The following is a 19,893-nucleotide window of genomic DNA, read 5'->3' as shown; positions in this document are numbered from 1 at the left end:
AGGTGCTGCCGCCGGGCTTCTGGCCCAGGCCGGGCTCGGGTGCTGCGCGGCGCGGCGGAGACGCGAGCCCGAGTGGCAGCGGCGGCGGCGGCGGCGGTGGCGGAAGTGGAGTGGGGAAGAGGGGGTGGTTGTTAGTGTTTGGCGCCGGCGGAGGGAGTCATTCCTGCAGCTGCACTTCCGGTCGGCATTTTGTTCTGAGAGGGAGAGACGGAACGAGAGAGAGACACACACAGGGCTCCTTCCCCCCGCCCTCCCCCCCCTCCCTCCGTCGGTACCGACTCACCCGACACCACCAAGCCGCAGGGAGGGACGCCCCCGCCGACAGGAGGATTGGTTCCCGGGTCCGTGGCGATGCCCCCCCGGTAGCTCGGGCCCCTGGTCGGGTGTTTGTGAGTGTTTCTATGTGGGAGAAGGAGGAGGAGGAGGAAGAAGCAGCGATTTGTCTTCTCGGCTGGTCTCCCCCCGGCTCTACATGTTCCCCGCACTGAGGAGACGGAAGAGGAGCCGTAGCCACCCCCCCTCCCGGTCCGGATTATAGTCTCTCGCCACAGCGGCCTCGGCCTCCCCTCGGATTCAGACGCCGATTCGCCCAGGTAAATTCCTGCTCTTTATTTCGGCGGCGGCGGCGGCGGCGGCGCCAGGTCCTCAGCGTCTCTCCTCCTCGCTCCCCTCCCAGCCGTTTCCTTAGCGGCCCCAGGTCTCTTCCACGGGCGAGTCGAGAGTTCGCTTCTCTCTGGTGGCAGCCGCCCTGGGTGGCGGTGGTTTTGTACCTTCTCCCGGCCGGCTCCGGTGGCGGGGACTGGGCTCCTGCCGGGCGGCCGGGGAGGCGTAGGCCCGGCGGAGAGTGCAGGCCGCGGGCCAGCGGAATCTACTTGAGCTCGGGGATTAGGAGAGCTCCGGGCTGAGCGGAGCGACTGCTGGTCGGTGACAGGCCTCGCCCGGGAGCGGAGCCGTAGCTAGCGAGGAGGCGGAAACAATACAACTAACAGCAAATGTGCCCCGATCGTCCCCATATTTACAACTTTCCCGGTCCCGGAGTGGGGAACGTCCCAGTGAAACAAACAACCCCCCTTCTTCCCCCTGTGACCCCATGAAGGGAGGAAGTAGTTTCAGTTAGTGAGACAAATGTAAATACTCAGACACGGATACGGTGGTAATTCTTTCTCTTTTAAAAACTTGTTTTGGACATTGGAAAGTTAATAAAGACTCATTTTCTTTTTGAAAGAATTAGATCGTCCACATGAATATTTAATATAGAAAACCATGGTGTAGTAGGCACTACACAACCCCCCCCCCCCAAGCTTTTTATGTTGTTTGACAGTGTGTGTTGCACATGGACTTTTTATTCAGAGACAAGTATAAAGTACTTGACAGGTTTACTCTGCCACTTTATATTTGTATGCGTTATGTAAGGACAATTTTAAACGACTATACATAAAACACTCAGGTACTTCCTGACCTAAACGTGTGCAAGCATACAAAGAATTTTAAATGTTCTGAACATTGTGCCAACAGAAGGCTAAAACCAGTTTCTTTTCTTTTAAAGGATAGAAATTAAGTTATACTTAAAATCCTTAGGAGGTTAAAAAAAAAATGTAGAAGGTACCATCCTTTCATGTCAGGGCAGATCTTCTTGAGGTCCCAGGATTGTCATTGGCTGTTTGTGCCATGATGTTTGACTGTGTAATGAGAGAGGTGTCATTTTAATAGGTCAAATGTATCTGTAAATGCTGGAGAAAAATATCAGTTCTATCTTAACAAGTTCTAGTTCATGAGTAAGTTAAGTGTTTGGAGCCTGTTTATGGAGGCCTTGGTAATGTAGATTGTGTTAAAGGGGAAACACTGATTTAAAAGTCCTCAGTCATACAAATTGTATAGAAAAATGCATGTACCTCTGTTAGTCTCTTTTGATACTTTGTTTCATATTCGCTGAAGGAAAACTCTCATTGGTTAAAATGAAGCAACACTGCTCAATAAAGTCCCTTGTTTTACTAGTGGGTGTTACATTGGTTCAAATTTTTTGTGTCTTATTAAATTTTTATTGTCACTGTAGAATAAGTAACTTTTCTGGAGGTTATTTTTGAGTTTAGCATCCTGCTTACAATAAATTGTTCCACATTTCCTACAAACGATCGGATAAATGTTAAAAAGAGTGAAGTTAATATAGCTGTCACGTACTAGGCATGTTTTTAATGCTATAAATCCGTGTAGTAGTCAGTAGCGTGTCCGTGATTTGTATTGGTCAGGGAGCAGTTTGAATTTTAAAAAGCCTGAAGCTCCTGCTGAGCCCCAATCCCGGCCTCCCTCCCTCCCACTAATCTCCCATTCCTGTCTTTGTGCTGCCTGCTCCTGTTAGACACTGTTTGCTACGGGGCCTCAGGCCTACAGCGGGTGGGGGGCTTGCGGGTGGGGGGATTGCCAGGGAGGGAATGCACAGAGGAACACTTCGCGTCTTCAGAAAACAGAGGGTTTGATTTGGGGTGGGGGGGGCGGGTAGGGGCTTCATTATAAATGTTTTAAAAGCCCTCATATGTTTCTGTGATCGTCTTTACAACTTTTATTTAATTAAAATACTGAGATGAATGTCAAGGGATGAACATATTTCCACTAAAGAAAATGCAAAGAGTTTTCTTGCTTCGTTTTCATCAACAGAAGCAGCTTATTTTTAAAGTTTTATAGTTAAAGGGAGCCTTTTGCAGATGTTGGAAATCAGTGCGTTATCAGTTTATATAATTGATTTTTTTCCTTGAGTCTTTGGAATTAAATTATAGTTAATTGGTTCCTCTTATTTTATTTTGCCACTTCTACATACTTAATAATTTGTAAGTAATACAGGTTGTGTGATAACTTTTATTAAGAGAGCATAAACATTTCTTCAAAGTACATTTGAAAATATTTTTGGTTTCACTCAACCCAATTAAATAGGTCATTTTTAAAGGTGAAAACACAAAACCTAAACTTGAACTCTAAATTTTTGATAACTTGGTGAGAGAGAATAATTTGTTTCACCATGTTGTACTTTTGCTGTATTGGTTGAGCTAATCACCAGTGGTTAATCTTGCTTTTCATTTTTAAAAAAGTCAGTTAAAAGAGACAACCAGTTAAGTGTTCCCAGTAATCTTATAATTCTAGTTACTGTTTTTGGAGAAATATTTACTAATGTACCTAAAGGAAATCCCATGAATGTGGTTTTATCTGCAGTTACCAATAACTTACATAATTTGAAAAGAAAGCAATTTTAAATATTGGAAATCTAGTGAATCAATGTCCAACATTAAATACTTAATTATTTCAGTGCTTTGAGAAGTATATATAGGATGCTTCCTTTTTAAAGCATTCAACTTTGTTTAGTAAAGTTGAGTGCATTTTTGAATCTATGCTAGGAATCATTATATTACTGTTTAAACCTTAAAAGAAGAAAAAAAATTGTATTTGTAGAAAAGTGACAATTTGAAATTCTTTTGAGGAATGATAAATGAAAGTTTTTAATATGGTAGCAAACAAACTTTTGGTTCTGCAACAGTAATCACTACTAAATTTCAAAAATATTCTGAACGAAGATATAACAGTTTGAACAGTTTTCTCCTTTTTGGGGAGCAGGACTGCCTGATTCAAACGTAGTTTCTAAGGCTTCTTAAACTAACTTCCTATTTAGTTTTTGGTACCAATCCATCATCAAATTGTCATAGAAACATAAGAACCAACTAAATCAGATTTTGACATGGCCTATTGTGCTGTTTTTTACTTTTTCAAAATAAGATGCATAATTTACCATGGGAGAGTAAATAAAAGTTTGAGTTTTCTATAATTGCATTTAACTCTCCTTTTAAGTGATTGGGATGTGGGGTAAATAAAAGAAATAAAATAAAATTTCCTTTTAGGAAAATGTACCTTTAATTTTGTTTATCATGTTTATTTGCTATAAAATATATAGGAAATTCTTGTCTAAGTACCTTTATGGAAGTCTGATAATTAACTGTTTAGTTGAAGATGCTTAGTTGAAGTTTAGTTGAACTGTTTAGTTGAAGATTATTTTAATATCTTAAGCATAATAAGTTGACTTTGGGGATAACTTATGGTCTTACAGCCTTTGAAAGTCATTTTAAAATTCATTTTTAAGCAGTTTTTCCTGTTTTCAGCAGTTGTCATTTATAATTCTTTGCATTTTTAATTGGTCCCTTTCAAGGTGATCCAAGTCCATTTATAAATATTCTCATATTCCTGTGAGAGAAGTGACCAGCATGATTTCTATTTTTTTATGAAAAACTTGACACTTAGAGACCACGTGATTTGTGTAGCTGCTTGTAGTGAGTCAGTTGAAGGAGTTCTCTGACATTAATTTTTTTTATTAGAGTATGTTGCTTTAAGAAATGTCTGAGCTCTAATTTTGAAACTAGGTATTGCTGAGTGCTAACACTAATACCATTTGTGACTTTTTTAATTATATGAGCTTAAGATACTTTTCCATTTTTTTCAAAAGAGGGATGGTATCTGTTTGCTTGTATTTTCCTTGTATTAAAATAGTACTTTCATATTAAAAAACCTGAACTTGTCTGTATGTGTTTGGTATTTAAATGACTGCTTTTATTTTTATATGTCCGTGTGAAGGAATGTAAGTGATTAACTATATATGTAGTAAACAATATGTAAGGTTTCCTGAAACATTTGGTTTTTAAAATTTTATTTTAAAAAATTAACATAAGTAGAATTACAGTGTTTCTAGTTGATTTAAAAATAACCTTTATAACCAGGTATCTTAATTTCAGGCCCTCATTATAATTTTAAGGGGAATTTTATGTGCCTAGAATATTTTGCCCGAGTAAGTTAAGTAATAAATATGATTTTAGATATTTGTTTTGATGTAAATCTGGAGTCAGTTTTAATGAATTGAGTTTTGTAAGACTGCATTATATTTTAAGGCATATTCCCTTCTTTTCCCAAAGTGATATTAGATTATTTCATGATATACTATTGCCAGCTAAGATTTTTGCCCCATAAAACTTGAGGGCATATTATTTACTAGGAATTACTTTAAGTATACCCTTCATATTATTACCTCATTTAATTCTTCTTGCAAGCCCATGAGTAGAAACAGTTATTAACCACAGTTTACAAATGAAGAAACTGAGGCTGGAAAGGCGTCAGAAAATTGCCTGCAGTCTTACAGTTAGTAAATGATCAGTCTGGTATACATTTATTTTTAAGGATTTCAGAGTTCTACATTTCTAGTTTTAACAAAATCTCACCTTTGGTTGCTCGGTTGATTGGCTTAAATGTCATTTTGTTAGAGATACATACTTGAGAGAAAGAAACTGGAATAGAGTTCAGGCTGTATATCTTGTACATATTCTGTTTTTGAGATCAGAAATCTTTGTTATCTTTTATTAAGATGTCTGTGAATTTTTTTACTTAATTTTTTTATATGCATCTATTTTCAGGGAAAATTCAGCTTTAGGAAATGATTTAATTTATAAAAATATGTACAACCAATTATAGTAGATGAATTAATAAATTAGTATGACTAATAACTTTAAATTCCAATATTTACATAGCGAAAGAATTTTGATCCTTTCAGAGTAATCAACTGGGGAGTTTGTATACTTATTCCAGAGCTATTACCATTGCATAATAACCTTATGGGAAACCCTTTTGTGATTACCTCTTAGAACAGTTGAACAGTTCTTTACTTATCCTATTATGAAAGTTCATTTTTGGAAGTGAGTTTGAGTTTTTAAATATAGTCAGGAAATTAGGACTTAGTAAGATGTTTTTGTATCAGACATTGTGTTGAGTGTTTTTACATTTGTGATATGTAATATCATTGAGTGATTTTATGTGCCAGGTACTTACATGAATTTTCTCAATTCTTCAAGGTACAATATAAGGGTAGGTCTATGATAAAACTGACTTATTGGAATGGTTAAATGACAAGCCCAAAGTCACACAGCTAATAATTGCAAGAAAGTAGAGAATGGACTCTGGAGTTGGTGCTTTTACTCACTATCATGATTTGAGCCTCCCAGCTACCCAGTGAAGTTATAGTGTTCTCATTTTGCAGATAGGAAAATTAAAGCTCATCATGTCCAGGAAGCTTGTCCTTCCTTAGTGGCAAATCTAGCATCTAGATAGAATTCTAGTCCAAATATGTCTAATTATAAAATACCTCTATTCTTCCCATTCCCTGTCTCTTTGAGATTTATCATACAAATTTTGACACAAAGAATGAGTTTGGCTATAAAGTAAGCAGACTGTTTTTCTTATGTTTCTTATAAAGAGATTTTTTTGTTGTTGTTGTTAGTTTTTGATGCTGGGAATCTAATCCAGGGCTTCATGCATGCTAAGCATTAACTGTATCTCTGAGCTATGTTCCTGGCCTCTCAGAATAATTTTGTTCAGTTATAGCTGGTTTGTTATTCAATTGTAGTCTTTAACATTTTTTGTTAAGTCTATCTAATGTATGTGTGTACAATATGCATTTAAATAAAATTTATGTTTAAATATATAATTCTGGAATATAGTAAATACATGTATCAATAGAATATATAACCTCAGAATATTTTGCAAATCCATTTTATTTTCATGACTATTGTGATTCTTCATGACTATTGGTTACTTTTTTCTGAAAATGTTAAGCATTAAAAGAACCCCCCCCCCAAAAAAAATACACTACATTTTTTAAATAATTCATGTAGGTAAATTTCTTTGCCATCTCGAATGTGTGAAAATATCCTTGAACAGACACACCAAACTCCTTTAAAGTTTTCATTTGTATATATTTACCTTTTGGCAGAAAGGAAACACCTTTTCAGCACCTAGAAACATGAAATCTGCAGTATTAATTTATTAGAATTTTACCTTTCCTGAGAAATTCAGAAGCTGTAACAAATTTTGAAATGCTAGATTCCTTTTTGTTGGAGTTAACATATTTAGGTCACTTGTCTTCTCAATTCTAAAGAATTGTGAAATCTTGGGCAAATGAAATACATATTTGACCATTATTTTAAAAATTACTTACTGTTGTAGATAACCTTAAATCTAATAGTGTTCAAAACACTAATACATTATTGAAATTCAAACTACAGTTTACTTTAAAGATATAATCTTTATGATATTTAATTTGTTATTTGGAAAACAAAAATGTCCTTCCTAGCAAAGAAATACATCACTGCATTTTCTCAATACTGCTGTCAGGCAACCCTTTTAAAACACTTCAGTATTTTAAAACTTACTTTTAGTTGTCTTCTAATAGAATTGTGGGTTGCCAATATTAGCTAAAGAAATCAATCTTCTGAGTGTAGGCTATATATAACTTAGTTTTTCCTTGTTGATGGCTAAGTTGAAATTTTACATGGGTTTAAATTAGGGATAGCACCTTACATTATTATTAATACCAGCCTTAAAAAATTGTTGCACATGAAAAACAGTTTTCATTGAGGTTCTGCTTATGCCTCAGAAGACTCTTAATATTGAATGTTGAAATGTAATGGCCTAAAAACTTCTGTTGAGATCATCATTTCCCTTTTGAGAAAGGAATCAAGTATACAATATTTATCCCATAACCTCCCTCAGGTTATCCTGACTTAGATGATATATATCTCCACTAATTCTTTTATTCTTTCCCTTTTCTTACATTGCTCTCCCTTTCTCTGTCCATGTCCATTTCTTTTTTGCGGGGGCAGTGGGCCGTACCAGGGATTGAACTCAGGGGCACTCAACCACTGATCCACATCTCCAGCCCTATATTTTGTATTTTATTTAGAGACAGGGTCTACACAGAGTTGTTTAGCACCTCACTTTTTTCTGAGGCTGACTTTGAACTCCAGATCCTCCTGCCTCAGCCTCATGAGATGCTGGGATTACAGGCATGCACCACCATGCCCCGCTGTCCTTGTTCTTTTCATCTTTGTCAATTTTTACATAGCATGTGAAATACAGGTGTTTGTTGATGTCCATAGTTAATGTGAATGGTCTTGTAATATGTTACTTTCCCTGATGAAATCTAGAGTAATTTGAAAGGCCTTAAATTCTGAGATCTTTATGAATTCAAAATACTGCTGCTGATGGGCTGGAGTTATGGCTCAATGGTAGAACACTTGCCTAACGCGTGTGAGGCACTGGGTTTGATTCTCAGTACCACATAAAAATAAATTAATAAAATAGAGGTATTGTGTCTATCTACAACCAAAAGTAATTTTTAAAATCTGATGAAAAAACATTGACATTAACCATGAAAATGTAAATTTGTGTAGTGTTTCTACATTTTTTTCTATGGACATGCATTACTTTTCAAAATGTCTCTTCAAGAACCATAAATTTTTTTTGTAAGGAGAAAAGTAAAGCATAGTTTTTTGTGTGAAAGTTTTCATGATCACTTACTCCATTATAGTATTTATACAATTTATTACTTATACTTCTTGATCAAATAATTGTTCCTATGTCAGTCATACAGTGCTTTTCTTGTTTTAGCTATACAATAAGCTTTTGTTGAATTGATTAGCTCAAATTGAGCTGTAGATTTCTTGATATTTCCTCCTCCTCCTTTTTCGAACCGGGATTGGGATAGAAGCTAAGCACCTTTGTGCATGCTAGGCATGTGCTCCACCACTGAACATCCCCAGCCCTGTGTGATGTTTCTTAAAGGTATATCTTTAAGATATATTAGTGAATGACCACTATATTTCTGTTAATTTCGAAATATAATTTTCTTAAATGTAGGTCCTTGGGTCCTCTTACCTATGGAGTTAGAATATTTTATTTACATATATATACCTGACACTACATACATACATGATATATAACTTGTATATAAAAATAATGAAAAATTTAAAACAGTTCCTTTTTCAGCTGTTAGGACTATGAATTATAGGAAGTTTTTTTTTTTTAATTCTGGCTCATTGATATAATTGAGTATAAGATACTTGGGTTTATTTCAAGAGGGTTGGTAACTATTACTTTGTTTTAATCTGAAGATAGATTTATTATAATTTCAAATTCTATGTTAATTTAAGTATAATATATAGTAATGCAGATAAGTTAATGAGAAATATAGCACATTAAAATGATAATTAAAATAGTGATTAGAGGTGCTAGGGTTGTGGCTCAGTGGTAGAGTGCTTGCTTAGCATGTGTAAGGCACTGGGTTGGATCCTCAGCACCACATAAAAACAAATAAATAAAATAAAGGTATTGTGTCCATCTACAAATGAAAAAAAAATTAAAAATAGTGATTAGATGACTACATTTTTTAAAATTATAAAATTTAAGTTTCCTTGTGTTCCTTTGTAAACAGTTTCTGATTTTGGTCCCTATGGTTTGCCTTTTCTAGAATGTGGTGTAATGGAATCATATAGTATACAGCCTTTTTGTGTCTGTTTTTTTCAGTTAGCAAATGCCTTTTGAGAGTCATTCATATTGTTGCATATTTCAGTAGTTTGTTGGTGACTAAATTTTGAAATTGTATTTAATATGCTACTCAGATCAAAGAGTATTATTAAAAATGGTATTTTTAATAGCCTCAGATATTTCTTTCAGAGCTTAGCAGCTGCCTTATTGAACATTTTATTTGCCCATTTTACCCTTTACCTGCCAAAATCTAGTGTAATTGGCATTATTTTTAAGTAGCATTTACTTGTATTAGTAGATGCTGTTAGGGTTTCTGTGCTCTACCTAGCAGGTGAACAAGGCAGTGTTTTCTTTTTCATTATAATTAAGTAGCATTGTGTGTTTTTGAACATTTAGCATGTAGAGACTAGAATAAGAAATGAGGGATGGTATGATAATTAACTCATTTTAAAAATTGAGTTCACATTTCGCTTTAAAGGTTAGTGTTTATAAATTTATGCTAAAAGTATAGCATGGGTTATAGTGAAAAACAGTCATCGCCCCTCTTGTAATGATTAAAGTTGGAGAAGCAGTGCTATTTGCTGAAGAGGAGGGCATGATGAGAACAGAGTCAATTTTCTGCTCATTTTATTTGACCCTCCATCTCTTTTTGAAAAAGTTATCTCTTGGGTTCAGGGATATTCTCTTGCTACTCCCCTATGTCTTTGACCTCTCTTTATATTCTTTGCCAAAAAATTCTTTCTCCACTGTCTATCCCTTTAAATATTTGTATTCCCAAGGTGATTCTTCAGACTTAGTTCTATTCACTCTTCTTGTTGATCTCATTGATTCACGTGACTTATTACATGCTACCTCTGTGCTGATGACTCACAAATCTAGCTCCTGAGTGTATTCCTCTCCTGAGTCCCAGATCCGGCTCTCCAACAGGTATCTCCTAATAGTCCCATAATACTAGAAATTCAAAATCTGAGCTTATTCTTCAGTTCCCTTTTATCCACTCATGTCCAAAAAGAAATTATTCTTCTTAAAAATATATGAAGTAATTTAATGTTTCTTTCTTCAGCTTAGTTGCCTAAACTAGAAATTTGGGATAATCCTTGACTTTTTTACTGAACCTCCAATCAATTCACCCAGTTCTGACATTTAGCATACTTCCCTGAATATTATTTGAATCCTTTTCTCCTCTGATGTCTTGAATCTGAATATGGGCTTAAATATACAGCTTGTCAGATTGAATATACTAAATACATCTACTAATACAAGTAAATGCTACTTAAAATAATGCTAATTACACTAGATTTTGGCATTTAAAGGGTAAAATGGGCAAATAAAATGTTCAATAAGGCAGTTGCTAATCTCTGAAAGAAATATCTAAGGCTATTAAAAATACAATTTTTAATAATACTCTATCGTTTTAAGAATTGTTTAGAGCTAATTATGAAAGAATTATATATTTAGTGTTTGGATACTTTTGCTTATATGCTTGGACTCTGTTATTTAAAATTAAGCTGTCATCCTCAGTAACATTTACACTGTATAGCCTAAATGCATTGTCTTCTGTATACTCTTCCATTATATCTGAGATCTAGGGCTTTTGACTTATAGTCTAGAATATCAACTAGAGTTTAAAGTCAGTCTTTATCTTTTCATACTTTACTTTTTTTAGTACCACATTTCATGGAAGTGTATGTTCATTGTAATACTCTGTTTATGTGCTGAGGAATAGTATCTGAGTAGAGAATAAAATGGAATAAGGGAGAAAAGGTAAAAGCAGGGCTTTTAAACTTTCCCATACTATAGAAGCATGTTTACATTTTCACTTTAATTGTAGACAAAAGAAAACTAAATAATTCTGTGGTGTGTGATACCTTTCAGTTGCTGGTCATGAAAACATTTTTAATGACAATAGTCAAATATATTGTGACTGAATTATTTGTTTGTGAGTGTGGAAATTATTGCTCATTGATTTTTATAAATAACTTCATGCCGTTTCTTCCTTAGAATAAGAAGTTATACCTTCACTTTCCAATTTGAATGGAGGGGTTTGCTTGGAGTTTAAATAATTCTGAGTATCTTTTTTAAAAAAAATTTTTTAGATGTTGATGGACAATTAATTAATTAATTAATTGTGCTGAGAATCGAACTCAGTCCCTCACACATACTAGGCAAGCACTCTACCACTGAGCTACAACCCCAGCCCCTCAGTATCTCTTTTGTGAAGTACATCTTGAAAATCAAAGTAAGCGTTTTCTTCATTATATTTAGAGTTTATAACTAAAGAAACAATGTAAGCTATATTTTGCTCTGTTTTAACTACTGTATTTTAGAGTAAGTAAGATCAATGGAAAGGCAGTTTAAAAAGGCTGAAAGGAGACCCAGTTTGATAGTCTTTGGATTCCTGTAGTGGCTTACCCATCGTAAACCCTCAAGAAACAAGTATTGAATAAATGAATTTGAGTGTATTTCAGTTTGGAGACAGGATTAATTAGAGAAGATGGGTAGGGCTTGCTAAATATTGAGCAAGTTTTATAGAAGAAAGAAAACATGAAACCCAAAAAAGGTTAGGACAGCATTGACAGCAAAGAATTGGTATAGTTATTATTTGTATTTGGACAGTTAGGTTTGTTTAGCTGGACAAGTGAAAGATGTGTGTATAGAAATGGTTTTAATTCCTTCTGCTCTTATTCCTACTCTAGCTCAGCTTCTGGATCTACACATGTAACTGCTAAGAAACAAAATTGGTAGACTCCAGGCTAAAATGATATGCATTATCCAGATATGCACATTAGAAAATTAATCTGGAGGTGTAGGTGAGAAAAAGAAAGAGGTATTTCATATAGCTTTCAGTATTTTCCAATTACTCATAGTTCCTGGTATATTTCAGGGGGCCATTGCACTGTCCTAGTTTTCATACTTTACTTCTTGTAGTACCACATTTCATGGAAGTGACTATTTACGATAAGGCTGTGACTGGCTTAGGATTAAGATCACTGTCTGAATCTCTGTTAACTGCATGCTGCACCTATACTAGTTATCTTACTGTTTTAATGATTCTAATATTTCAACTAAAGATAGCCACTGACATTTAGTGTTTTTAATGAAAATTTTATACTTCAGTAATTCTCCATTCTCTTTTAAGTTTTCTTAGAAACCAAAACACATACAGTTTTCTGGTATTTTTTAAGGCTAAATTGTGATATTTAGAACTTAAGAAATTTTGAAGAAGCTCAGAAGTTGAGGATTTCACTTCATTTTTTTTTTGTATTATAGAAATAATGTGAAAAAAATTACATGCTATTTGGAAAGTAGAGAACATATTTGTAATTTCAAATTCTATGTTTTTTCTACATATATTTCAAAGGGGCTGTAGCTCAGTGGCAGATGCTTACCTAGCATGAGAGGTAGTAGGTTTGATCCTCAGCAACACATTTAAAAATAAATAAATAAATAAAATAAAGGCATTCTGTCCATCTACAACTACAAAAAAAAATTAAAAAATATTTATATGAGCAAACTTATAGTTAAATATATATTTATAGCATAAACATACATATGTATACCATGGAGTTATTCATTCTTTCTTTTTAAAATTTATTTTTTAGTTGGAGTTGGACACAATACCTTTATTTTATTTATTTACTTTTATGTGGTGCTGAGGATCGAACCTGGGGCCTTGCACATGCTGGACGAGCACTCTACCACTGAGCCACAACCCCAGCCCCTTATTCTTCTATTAAATATTTTATTTGTTTCATTTTTCTTCATATAAAGAGGCAGAGAATATCTTTCTATGTACCATCCCCCTTTTCCCCCTTTCTGGTTTTTATTCACTTGGAGTAGAATCATGTAAGTAGAATTTGGGCCAAAAGATTTGAACATTTATATGACTCTAATACATATTTCTGTAAAACAGTTTTACCCTGCCATAATTTTTATTTTCAGTCATATCTTAATTTATGTAGTAAATTCATTTTATTTTCCACATAGAATGTACTAATTGTATTGATTATTCTTAGGTCATTTAAATGTATTCTCCCAATATTGTGGCTGTGATCTCTTTTTAGTACATTTTTAACTTCTTGATGGTCCGAATTATGACTTTTCAAACTGGGTATATCATTTGGAGATATTATATAGTAAAATTAACTAGGTCACTAGCCAAGTGTCAGGCCAATTATTAACCCAATCTTGTTTCTTCAGCTGTAAACTCAAAAGAGTTTTACAAGTTTTATGATTTCTTGGACTAGTCAAATAAAACAATGGAAACAAAATCTAGAAAAATCAGTTTCTAGGTAAGATCTGTTATTTAGTCCTAATATTGGAAATATAAAATATCCAGTTAAAGTTTGGTCATCAAACATTGGATGTATCCTGTTTCTCTACTCAGGGACCGTTATGCATTGGAAATGGTGATATAAAAGACTTCAGCCTACCCATCAAGGATCTTGCAGTCTAAAAAAACTTAGATAAATAAAAATCATGTTGCAATATCTTAGTGCTGTGATTGAGATAAATAAAGGATACAGTAGAAGCACTGAGAAAGTCACTAATTTAGATTAGTGTGTCAAAAAGATAAATCAAGAAAGCCCTCTAGGAGAGATGGTATATAAACTAGATTTTGAAAGCCATTATTAGGTTCAAGATCGTGGGGCAACAGTTTGATTTTGAAAACTACTGATGGCTTAAATACTAGAGTATGGTTTGAAAATGGGCATGCCAAAAAGATTTGAAGCTGCAGAAAGGAGCAAGGTAACCAGGGGGCATGGTGCATGCCTGTAATTCCAGCAGCTTGGGAGGCTGAGGCAGGAGGATTGCAAATTCAAAGCCAGCCTCAGTAATTTAGTAAAATCCCATCTTAAATAAAAAATATAGGGCTGGGGATGTGGCTCAAGTGGTAGCGCGCTCGCCTGGCATGCGTGCGGCCCGGGTTCGATCCTCAGCACCACATACCAACAAAGATGTTGTGTCCGCCGAGAACTAAAAATAAATATTAAAAATTCTCTCTCTCTCTCTCTCTCTCCTCTCTCACTCTCTCTTTAAAAAAAAAAATATAAAGGGCTGGGGATGTGAGTTCAGAGGTTAAGTACGCCTCTGGGTTCAATCCCTGGTACCAAAAAAAAAAAAAAAAAAAGAAAAAAAAGAAAAGGATTAAAAGGGTATGGTGGAGGCTGGGGTTGTAACTCAGTGGTAGAGCGCTTGCCTCGCATGTGTGAGGCCCTGGGTTCAATGCTTAGCACCACATAAATAAAAATAAAGATATTGTGTCCATCTACAACTAAAAAATATATATACATACATATTTAAAAAGATATGGTGGGAGGGCTGGGGTTGTGGCTCAGTGGTAGAGCACTTGCCTAGCATGTGTGAGGCACTGGCTTCAAGTCTCAGCACTGCATATAAATAAATAAATAAACTAAAGGTCCATCAACAACTACAAAATATATACATATTTTTAAAAAGGGGTATGGTGGGTCCTATGTTGTTTTTGTTTGTTGTTTAGATTACCAAAAGATAATAGTACCATAATTTCCTAACAATGAGTTTTTCAGGATATTGTATATATTACTGTGAACTTAACAAAATAAATGTTCTTTTATGACTATTTTCTGTTGTGCAATGCTCCTAGGCTTTTTTGGTGTATTCATTTTTCAAGCTTAGTCTCAAGACTGCCATTTCATTTAGTTTTAAACTAATTTGTACAAATAATGAAATCTTATAGTGAGAGCTGTGTTACTTTGTTCATAAGAGTATTCTCCTTACAATTATAATTAAAGGTCTACTTTTAAAATAATTAAAAATGGGAGCAGCTTTTTAAGTGTTAAATGCAGGAATAATTATAAAGCTATCAAACTAATTTATCAAAAATAACTGGCCAAGGCAGGGGTTGTAGCTCAATGGTAAGAGTGCTCGCCTCACATATGGAAAGCACTGGGTTTGATCCTCAGCACCACATAAAAATAAAATAAAGATATCTACAACTAAAAATATTTTTAAAATTGGCATAACTGTCAAAATGAAAATCAGTACTTTCCTAGGACCTAAATACATTTAAGCATCTTTACTTTTAAGCATATGTACTTTTGTTTTGTTTTGTATTTTTGCTGGAGAGGTTACACAAGGGAAATTTTCAAACAGTAACTCTTTTTTGAAGATACAAGATAAATTTATGAAGTTTTTCCTTAGCTGTTCCCTTAGACCTCTCAATCATTCAACAAGAATTAATTAAATAACTGCTATATAATCAGCAAATAATACCTGTCATTTGATGCTAAGACCTTTTTTCCATGTTCCCTCCTGAATTTTACATGCTGTCTGAAGGATCCCTCTATTTATTCTATTCTGTAAAAATACCATCTGTGAGGTGTAAAGGAATGAGGAATCATATGAGCAGAATTATTAAAGGATAAGAATTAACAATAGAGATGTGTTTGGTTCTGAATGATGGACGGGCAATTGCTGGATACTAGAGAAGACATAGGATTGAGGAAAGTAAGGTAGGCAGATATTTTAAATGCATTTGAGAAATGGTGAAAAAAGATACAGCAATGCATAGAATAAGATCAGAAATTATGAACTGACTGATCTCTTCAAAATTGTTGGGCTGGGGATGTGGCTCAAGCGGTAGCTCGCTCGCCTGGCATGCATGCGGCCCGGGTTCGATCCTCAGCACCACATACAAAGATGTTGTGTCTGCCGAAAACTAAACAATAAATATTAAAAAAAAAATTCTCTCTCTCTGTCTCTCTCTTAAAAAAAAATTGTACCCTAAAGCTGATTTGTGTCTTGTATGTTGGATGTACACTACTTAAAAGTAACTCAGATATTTAGAACCATGTTATAGTAGTGCTTAGCAAACATATGTTACTTTTGTTAGTTGACAGTGTAATTTTTTTTTTTTGACAGTGTAATTTTTAAGTGTGATTTGGGGAAAACTATTATTGTTAAATATATTTCCAAATAGAAATTTGCTAATGTGTGACATTCTGATGGGGTATTTGGAAGGAAGGTATTTGATTAAAAAACAAAGTGTAATCAAATAAGCTTAAGTTACTCTTGCATTAAAATATTATAAGTAATCCTCAACTAATATTACTTAGCTATTTACTCTAGATCAAATATTCCAAGTAATAATTGCTTAGATGAGAAACATTCGAAGATAATTATGCCTCTAAAAGTGTTGTATTATAGTATACTAATGTATATATGGCAATATACTTAATATGCAAAATATATTCAAATATAAATGTATCCATTATATTTGATAACTCATGTTGTATTTTCCTGCCGTACCCCTTTAATCAAAATATTTACCTCCTTTTTTTTCTCTATCAGTCCAAGTCTTACCATCTTTCTAGGGCTGTTTTTTTGTTTGTTTGTTTCTTCTTTCTGGGGGAGATGCCATATCAAAATTATGATTTTTTTTTCAAGATTAAAATCCCTTCCCTGTTTTTTCCTGCCCTATTTCATGTGATTTTTTTCATGTTATGATTATATGTTATGTTGATTTGTCACCTTTTCTTATTGTATATAAAGCCTAAGTTTCCTTTATTTGTTTATTTATTTGTGTATTTTTCCAGTTCGGGGTATTGAACCCAGTGGTGGTGTATCATTGAACCACTTCTCATTTGAGACAAGTTTTCACTAATTTGCCGAGGCTGACCTCAAATTTGCAATTGTCTTGTCTCCCCATCCCGAATTGCTGGGATTATAGGCATGCACAACCATACCTAGTTTATTTTATGTTCACCTTATCTGTTTTAACTTCTCAATCAGAATATAAAATGTTCTGAGGACAAGTAGGCCTGTGATACTTGGTAAAAGTGTTTCATCTAGAGTAGTCTCTTAGTAAACATTTGCTGATAAATGATGTAGCTCACCTGGACTAGTAGGAAGAGGTTTGGAAATATCTCACATTCTCACAAACCATAAAACTTACTCTTGTAAAGTATACACTTCATTCTGGGTGTGGTGGCAAATGCCTATAATCCAGCGACTTGGGAGGCTGAGGCAGGAGGGTTACAAGTTCAAGGACAGCATCAGCAATTTAGCAAGGCACTAGACAACTTAGTGGGACCCAGTCTCAAAAAATAAAAAGGTCTGGGGTTGTGGTTAAGTGTTCCTGGGTTTAATCCCAGGTACCAAAAAAAACATTAAAATTTAAAAATTAAAAAAATAAAGAAAATTAAAAGGACCAAATACCTGTGGATTTAATCCGTAGTGCTGCCAGAAGAAAAAAAAAAAGAGAGAAATTCAGTGGTTTTTAGTATACATTAGTTGCCCCTTTTTCAAGACCCACTGTAGATACCTGAAACCATAGATAATACTGAACTTATACCCAGTATTCTTTCCCTGTATATATACACGGTAAAATTTGATTCCTGAATTAGGCATAATAAGAGATAAACAACAACAATAAAATAGAGAAATTATAATGATAGAATGTAATAAAAGTTATGTGAATGTAGTCTCTTTCAAAATATCTTATACTATGCTTGCTCTTATGATGATAGGAGATAATACTTTAAGGAAGTGTGTACCCGAATTGCTAGCATCACTACTCTTGTTTTGGGGCCATTATTAAGTAAAATAAGATTTACTGGAATACAAACAGTGTGGGACAGAGTGTTATAGGTTTCAACCTAGAGTGGGAATGTTACTTAGAATGGCATATAATTTAAAACTTAATTATTTCTAGAATTTTTTCAGTTAATATTTTCGGACTGCTGTTGACTACAACTGAGGGAAATGAAACTGTAGATGAAAGGGGACTACCGTATTTATCAATTGTACACCCACTCTCGAGTTCCAGAGCATTTTCATCACCCAGAAAGCATTCCTATACCCTCGCTATTCTCCTTTTTATGTAGACTTTGGCAACCACAAATCTACATTCTATTGCTATGGTTTTCCTTTTACACATATCAATATGTAAATCATACAGTGTGGCCTTTTGTATCTGGTTTCTTTTACTTGTTCTTTCATATTGTAGAATATCGGTACTGCATTCCTTTTTATGGCTGAATAATATTCCATTGTATGGATACAGCACATGTTACTTATACTTTGTCAGTTGATAGACAGTAGGCTTGTTTTCATCTTCTAGTTATTATGAAGAATGTTATAAAAATTCATGTGCAGCCAGGCATAGTGGTGCATGCCTGTAATCCCAGCAAATCAGGAGGCTGAGGCTGGACGATCATAAATTCAAGGACAACCTCAGCAATTTAGTGAGACCTCTGTCTCAAAATTTATAATGAAAAGGGCTGGGGATGTAGCTCAGTGTTTTATAAAGCACCCCTAAATTCAATCCCCAGTACTGCAACAAAACAAAATAAAAACAACAACAATAACAAAAAGACAACAGAACAAACAGTTTATGTGCAAGTTTCTATGTGGTTATGTATCTTTAATTCTCCTGGGTACGTATGAGCAACATATCTAGGTCATATAATAACTATGTTTAACTCTTTGAGGAACTACCAGACAGTTTTCCCAAGTGTTCTCAACATTTTATATTTCTGTCAATAGGGTAGGAGGATTCCTTTCTCCATGTTTGCCAATACTTTTTTTTTAATCTGACTTTGCCCATTTTAAGTTGGTTTGTCTTGTATTTTATTATTGAATTATAAGAATTTTATTTATTTTTATATAAGTCCCTTGTCAGATATGTGATTTGTAAGTACTTCCCTCCCTCCCACCATATGGATTTTCTTATATTGTTTTCTTCAGTGGCTTGTGTTTTAGAAGTCGTATGTAAGAATCCACTGCTTAATCAAGGACCACCAATAGTTATACCTGTGTTTAGTTTTAGTTGTTATTTAAGTCTTTGGGGGCTGGGAATGTAGCTCAGTAGTAGAGCACTTGCCTAATATGTATGAGGCACTGGGTTCGATCCTTAGCATCACATAAAAACAAATAAATAAAGGTTAAATTCTAAAAAAAAAAAAAAAAAAAGTCTGATCCATTTTGAGTTTTGCATATGATATGACATAATAATTCAACTTCATTCTTCTACATATACCTATTCAGTTTTCCATCACCATTTGTTGAAAAATTATTCTTTTAAGCTTTAACCATTAAATAGTCTTGGCACCCTTGTTAAAAATGATTTGAATGTACATGTAAATGTTTATTTCAGGATTGTTAGCTTCACTCCATTGATAGTATATGTCTTGTCTTTATACCAGTACTACTCTGTCTTGATTACTGTAACTTTGTAAGAAGGTTTGAAAATGGGAAGTGTGAATCTTCCAATTTAATTCTTTTTTAAGATTGTTTTGGCTATTCTGAATGTCTTTTATTTTCATATGAATTTTAAGGCCAGTTTGTCGATTTTTACAAAATACATAGTTGTGATTTTGATAGGGATTGTGTTGGATCTATAGATCAATTTGGGGAATATTGCCATCATAACAATATTATAGTCCTATAATCCACGAGCATGGGATTGCTTTCCATTTTTTTTAGCCTTAAACAATGTCAACATTGTTTTCAATTATCAGTGTACATGTATTGTACTTCTTTTGTTAAATTTGTTCTTAAGTATTTTAT

General features: G+C 34.4%; 1 protein-coding gene across 4 annotated transcripts in view; it reads left to right on the top strand.

The window, feature by feature from the left end:
- The first annotated feature begins 265 nt into the window (after positions 1-265).
- The window catches only part of Nipbl (NIPBL cohesin loading factor), a 174,319-nt gene continuing 154,691 nt past the window's right edge, over positions 266-19,893 (top strand). For all 4 annotated transcript variants that reach the window (XM_026401800.2, XM_026401802.2, XM_026401799.2 and 1 more), the window contains exon 1: positions 266-593. The gene's annotated coding sequence lies outside the window, so the exon portion shown is untranslated. The remainder of the gene's footprint in view (positions 594-19,893) is intronic.

The sequence above is a fragment of the Urocitellus parryii genome, chromosome 1 (assembly GCF_045843805.1).
Source record: "Urocitellus parryii isolate mUroPar1 chromosome 1, mUroPar1.hap1, whole genome shotgun sequence".
NCBI classification, from domain to species: domain Eukaryota; kingdom Metazoa; phylum Chordata; class Mammalia; order Rodentia; family Sciuridae; genus Urocitellus; species Urocitellus parryii.
Note: the sequence above shows the minus strand (reverse complement) of the source record. Positions and strands in the feature narration are given on the sequence as shown.